This window comes from Rhamphochromis longiceps, linkage group LG6 (genome assembly GCF_057381845.1).
Source record: "Rhamphochromis longiceps isolate RC_006_pf linkage group LG6, R_longiceps_female_GT1.1, whole genome shotgun sequence".
Lineage (NCBI taxonomy): Eukaryota > Metazoa > Chordata > Actinopteri > Cichliformes > Cichlidae > Rhamphochromis > Rhamphochromis longiceps.
The window spans coordinates 9,961,077-9,967,459 of record NC_140562.1 but is presented as its reverse complement, the minus strand read 5'-3'; the positions used below and the strand labels follow the sequence as shown (position 1 = coordinate 9,967,459).

General features: G+C 38.5%; 1 long non-coding RNA gene across 1 annotated transcript; it reads right to left on the bottom strand.

Moving 5' to 3' along the window:
• Window positions 1–436: 436 nt before the first annotated feature.
• Window positions 437–5,440, bottom strand: LOC146667499 (uncharacterized). Its single transcript, XR_014911953.1, has 3 exons — window positions 5,307–5,440; window positions 1,322–1,428; window positions 437–588 (listed from the first exon to the last, which is right to left on the bottom strand). It is a non-coding gene; the product is annotated as an uncharacterized LOC146667499 (long non-coding RNA).
• Between the last annotated feature and the right edge of the window lie 943 nt (window positions 5,441–6,383).

Sequence of the window (6,383 nt, the reverse complement as noted above, 5' to 3'; positions counted from 1 at the left end):
CTGCTGGTTTGAAGACAATAAACCATAAAAAAGATGATTTAGTCACTTTGTCTGTGTCATGCAGCTCGAATGTGTCGTGTAACGATGTTGAATAGCCGTCGTTATCCCTCTGCTGCGTCAGTAGGATTGTACTGTACAGCATCTCATTGATATGTGAGGAATGCTAATGTAACACGATAACAGACTTACATCATTAAAATATAAAGTGCAGGAGATATTTAGATATTTTTTATATTTATATTACATTTTATAGCTGACGGATTTTACTAAATAGATAGAATTTACTAAATAGCTGGATGAACATGAAAAATATGTCTATAATAACAAATGACCATGAGAGCCAGTAGAATTAATTCAGCTGGACACTCAAAAGACGTCCTTAAATGCTCTTTAAGTGGCAGAACAGATGAACAAACAGTTAATCGCTTACTTGAGATGAAATCTGCTCAGCTACTTTGAAAACAGCTTCTAACTGGTTCCTCCTTTAACAGGATGACTGCTCAGGGGTAAGGCCATCATGCAATCCAGCAACCTTTATGGTTCTGCTTTGATTCACCAGGAACTATTAGGGAAACCTTCCAGCGCCTCCTGTGAAAGACACAGGCATAAACACACAAACATTTATTAACATGTTCCACAGTGTTCCAGTTTGATTTTCTTATCCTGTGGACAACAACGTACATGGATGCAGGTTTATTGTTAACTTTTGTAAGGTTTATTTAATGAACATATCCAGCTGCAGCTCCACTGTGATCCTGAACTGGAGAAGCACTTAAGAAAATGTGTCAATAAATGGACAAACATCAACTTACTATATTTATCCAAACAGACGGGACCAATAATGCTTCGCTGAGTTAGAGACTTTAACAGACTCTTCTATGTAAGAATGTCTCGTGCTGATATACCTGCAAACTTGACAACAAAGGTTTTTCAGACTACATGTAGCTGTCCTCTATGTCAGCTAACACATTTACATTTATGTCACACTTATTTCTGCTTTCCCATTTTATAATTATTACTTACATTTTGATTAGATACCTTGAGTTTGTAAATGATCAGATTACATAATTGGAATACAATGTATCCAATTCAGGGTTGCGGGAGGATGAAGCCTATCCCAGCTGATACAGGACAAAGACAGGCTGCCAGTTTATTGCAGGGCTAATACAATATGTGTAACAGAAAATCCACTTAAATGTTTGATATTTCTTATAATAATCATAATTATGACTATTATTTAAAGGTTTCTTCATAAATACATTTTGATTTTTTATAACCCCTAAAATATAAACCTGAGCTGTTTCAGATTCTGACCTCTGACCTCAGTGACCTGGCTGTGTCCTCACTGCAGCTCCCTCTTGGAAGTACGTCTGCTTCTTGTCTTCCCCCAGTGTTGACCGCCTGATATCAAGATATCACGTACTGTAACTGAGGAACAAAAAAGGACAAACACTTGCCTTCATTTAAAAGTACATTCATACAGAGATAATCTATGGAAACACACTAGTTCACAGTTTGGGAGGAACCAGTTCCTGTGAAACATTTCTGTATATGAACATCATGTGGAGAATGAATGAAATGAGTTCTTCAGGTGACTCAGCAGTCCCACACTGACAAATGAAATCTAGTTAAACTATTAAGCATATTTGCTCTTCTGAAATCTGTGTTAAACAACAACAAACATAAATTAGTAACAAAAACTACAGCTGAGTATAGGCTTTACAAACCACCAGCAGCCATAATGCTAAATTTTAATCTTCAAATGTTTCTGAGCTGTCTTCAACCTGCTTTTAGCACATTAAAGTCTCAATAAATAAAGTCAATGCAGACTCAATCCTAAATGTTCAGCACACAGAGACACAGAGGTACTGTTTAAAGTTTAGTGTTAACTTGAGTCACTGATCATTCACAGTATTACAGAGTCTGGCAGTCTTTGCATGATGTCCACGTCACTGTAAGTTTCTAGCTGACTCTCAGGTGTGCCAGCAGGAAAGAGTAATAATAACCTGCATCCTGAGGTTTGTCATGCAGGATTAAAGGAGCCAAGCTTTGTTCACACAGCTAGGATTGTATTTTACACTGACCGTGGGTCAGTATCAACTTCAAGAAGACAGCTGTAACTGTTGATAGAAGAATCACACACACATATTTATGGCTTTGCCTTATAGAATTCAGCATCTCAGTGCTCAGGAAATAGGTTTTGCAGCTGTTTGAGCTAAGATTTTCAAGTTATTCACAAATTAAAACCTATACTTTGTGTCGGGCAAGAACTAAATTCAAATGCATGTAACAGTGAGAAACGCACTGTCTTGGCGAAGTAAAGCGTTTCTCATCAACTTCATAGAGCTTGCTGTAACTTTTGATAGAAGACTCAGACAAACATATTCATGGCTTTATCTTATAGACTTCAATATCCCCCCAATGTGTGTGTGAGTCTTCTCTCAAAATTTACAGCTGTCTTTATGAAGTTTATGGAAAAACGCTTTATTTCACCACGTTAGTGCGTTTCTCGCTATTACATGCATTTGAATGGAGTTCTCGCCCGACACAAAGTATAGGTTTTCAATTTGTGAATAACTTGAAAATCTTAGCTCAAACAGCTGCAAAACCTATTTCCTCAGCACGGAGATGCTGAATTCTATAAGGCAAAGCCATAAATATGTGTGTGTGTGAGTCCTCTATCAAAAGTTACAGCTGTCTTCATGAAGTTGATACTGACCCAGGGTCAGTGTAAAATACAAGTTATTCACATAATGAAAACTTATACTTTGTTTCGTGCAAGAACTCCATTCAAATGCATGTAATAGTCAGAAACGCACTGTCTCGGCGAAATGAAGCCTTTTTGTACAACTTCATGAAGTTAGCTGTAACTTTTGATAAAAGGCTCAAAGCAGAGGGATAACGACGGCTATTCAACATCGTTACACGACACATTCGAGCTGCATGACGCAGACAAAGTGACTAAATCATCTTTTTTGTGGTTTATTGTCTTCAAACCAGCAGACAAAGCCGATTGCAGAAGATGTCGGAGAAGAACTTCAGGCCGTGTACTGAAAAGGTATTTTTTTCTTGTTATCAAAAGACATTTGGAGTGGCAGCTTCTGCAACTGGTTGCACTAAAGTAAAGCTTACAGTCTAAGAAACCACAGTGTTGATATTCAGCACAAAGAGAAAAGCTCACTTGTTTGAATTTATTTACAATCATAGTTTTATAAATTCTGAATGTAAACATCTTTTACAGCTTTGATATTGTTTGACACTAGATATCAGGTTTAATTTAAAGGTTTCTGTGTCCCAATGAGCCATTTACACTGACCAGTGTTTCACTTTAACTGTAACACATTCATTATTTAGTTCCAACATTTCTAAGAGAAATAACTGAATGTAAAAAATGGCAGCCCTCAGGCCAGGTTTAATTGATAGAGATATATGCATGCATTGTGAAATTTATGTATCACATATAATTGTTATTCACCTAATCATGGCATACCCACCCCTTCCTCCCTAGTTAACTGCAACCCAAAATAACTAGTGGGGCTATTTACACACTCACAACCAGTGTGGGGTAAAAAGAGCCACCAAAAAGCTGTCAGCCACAGATGTGCTAGAAGAGTTAGAAACTCTACTTATGGAGAAACTTTCTAAGTCTAACAGGGGACAGGTACTCCTGCCCAAATAACATGATATAACCCCACATACAGCCCAGCCATAAAATGAACCAAGTCATTTAATTAAAGACAGCATGGGACCAAATGCATGTAACCAGCCTGCACCAACCTGGCATTTCTTCCTCCTGAATTAAATGAATGAATGGATGAAAGTTAAATGACTACAAACCTAAAGCCACTAGTTCCCACACTGGAGCTCCCTGACACTGTGTGTTAACCGTATTAAGCTTGTATCAACAGTTGTAACAGGCTAAGCCACTTGAGACACTGCATTGAATTTGTTCCTGTCTTAATGATTTCAGCTGACTGGTTTCAACTCAGATGTTCTGCTTTTTTCTTTCAGTAGATCAAATCAGCTCGTGCTGCTTCTGCTTCCAATTTAATGGCAAGAAGAAGAAGAAGAATGCTTCAGCGAAGTGGCGTTCATGGTCTCAGTGAACAGTCATGGTCACACACTGCATGTGGTTTTAAAAGCAACATGTCTGTTCAGTACAACGATCGAGATGTGTAATATTAGTGCAGCTACGGTTTGTTCTTGAACATCAGTTCTGTTTTCTACTTTGATCACTTAGACCAAAAAAGTGTTGTTTTCAGATTCTTTCTTTTGAATCTATAAAGCACCTGCTCATTTTTTATTACAATTAGTTTCACATAAATGTTAGTTTTTCCTTTATGATCTTTTAATGCTTACACTACACTGTACACATTAGAGACATTTCTGTTACCTGTTTCTGTTGACTCAGAGTTGTGAAATGTTCTTTTATTTAATGCACAATATGAAGTTCATAATTTTCTTACAAATAAAACTCTAATGACAAACATGAACAGCTGTGCTTATTTCTGAGACATGAGTTTTTGAATGTGTTTAGACAGTGTGCATCTGTAATCTGAAACTGTAATGGTGAACCTGAGGTGATGGTCAACAGAAGGCTAATATATATCAATATAAAACAATATTGAAGTAATGTCTTTACCCCCTGCAGAGTGTGGACGCTGTGCACTCAATCACCTTATTCACTGTAGTAAACATGCACCGCTAGCTCAAGTGACTGACTGTCTCCATGGTTACATCGTATATTATTAGCTATGCAAACAGCTTCCATAGATACCGCCATAGCTCTCTGCAGCTGTAACACTTTCACACTTTGCAAATCATTTCACGATTTTGATAGTTATGAAGACAGAATATGTTTTTAAGGTCATGCTAGGCGGTTGCTATGGTGGTTGCTGTGGACTTGGCTGGACCGCGTCCGATTCCTGTTATTAGCTGTCCGCCGTAGGAAGGCTGCGTTCCATTTACAAGTAGTGACAGTCTGCCGCAACTCGAACTCAAACCCCGCTTTGTTCTTTAATTATAGGCCTTTTATAGCCGTTCATGACACACACACACACATATAAAGCACTTTGCCTCACCATGAGAATGGAACTTTACCTAAGCTAACCTTTAAAATATCTGATATAGGATAGAAAAAATGAAGCAACCAGAGATTTAATGATGAAGACTCTGGGTTCTGTAGTGACCTGACTGACTCTTTGCATACAATTTATTGAAGAGGACTTTAGAATGCACTTTACATTTAGACTGTTGCTGTTTAATTTTTTACATTGCTGCGGTGTTATGTCATGAATAAAGTTCACCTGCTGGGGGTTTGATGGATCAGATCATCATAATCAATGGGTCCTGAGGTGGGCGGGACTGTCTCTGGTGATGTCACCATGAAGGAACAGCATCTGGCACGTGTTGCTGAAACATCCCAGTACACTGGTGTAGTTTCCTCTCCAGCTGTTTGACATTTGACACTTCAACATTAAGGGGAAGAAGAAGAAACAGTGTTAGGTCAGGTGACCACATGGTTTCTAAAGTAACTGACAGGAAGTAACCAGGCCGTTAGAAATGGATGGCATGTGTTTAGAGTTACTGGAGTTGGGTAACTCTACTTACCAAAAGCAGAAGCACACAGATGAAGGATCAGATGCTGAATGTTGCAGGAACATGCTCGTGCGGTGGTCATTCAGTACTGCTCCGGCAGGTTAGACAGTCCAAGACTGATATACTGCCCATCTGAGAGTTTGAAAACACACATGCAAAGATTTATTTTGTATTACAGTCAAAGTTGGATGTTCATTTTTGTCCTTTAAAAATGTTTGTGTATTTGAAAGCGTTAACATTTAAGGATGACTTGGATCGTCTCCTTTAAAGGGGAGACAAGTGTATCCACTGATCCACGTCACTTTACCTGGATGATGACTCCTCTCCCCCTCACTCAGAAACGCTCCTAATATAACCAAGCAAATAAATAATATTGAAGATTTACTTACATCATTACAAAAACAGGAAAAACATCTCCCTTTGATTCTATTTCTCCATTCCTGCTGAACATCAGGCAACAAATATCTCAATAAATCACAGTAAAATGTAAAGCACATGTTTTCTCTGCTTTGTCTAACCTCTGCAGAGCCTCTGTCAAGAAAAACATATCTGTAAGCATAAAACAAATATACATTTCATAACACGTCACTGGACAAACCTCGGTCAGTTGATTTCCTCTGTGCAGTGCAGACGAACATCAGTCAGCAAGTCAAGGTGGTGAGATGGACTGGTGTCCTTTGTGACTCTGCTGGTTCTTCTGAGGAAATACCACTGTCTCTCCACACCGTCACCATCTGTGAGCACAAACTGCTGCTCTGCTCTGCCAGCATGTAGGAAATCACATA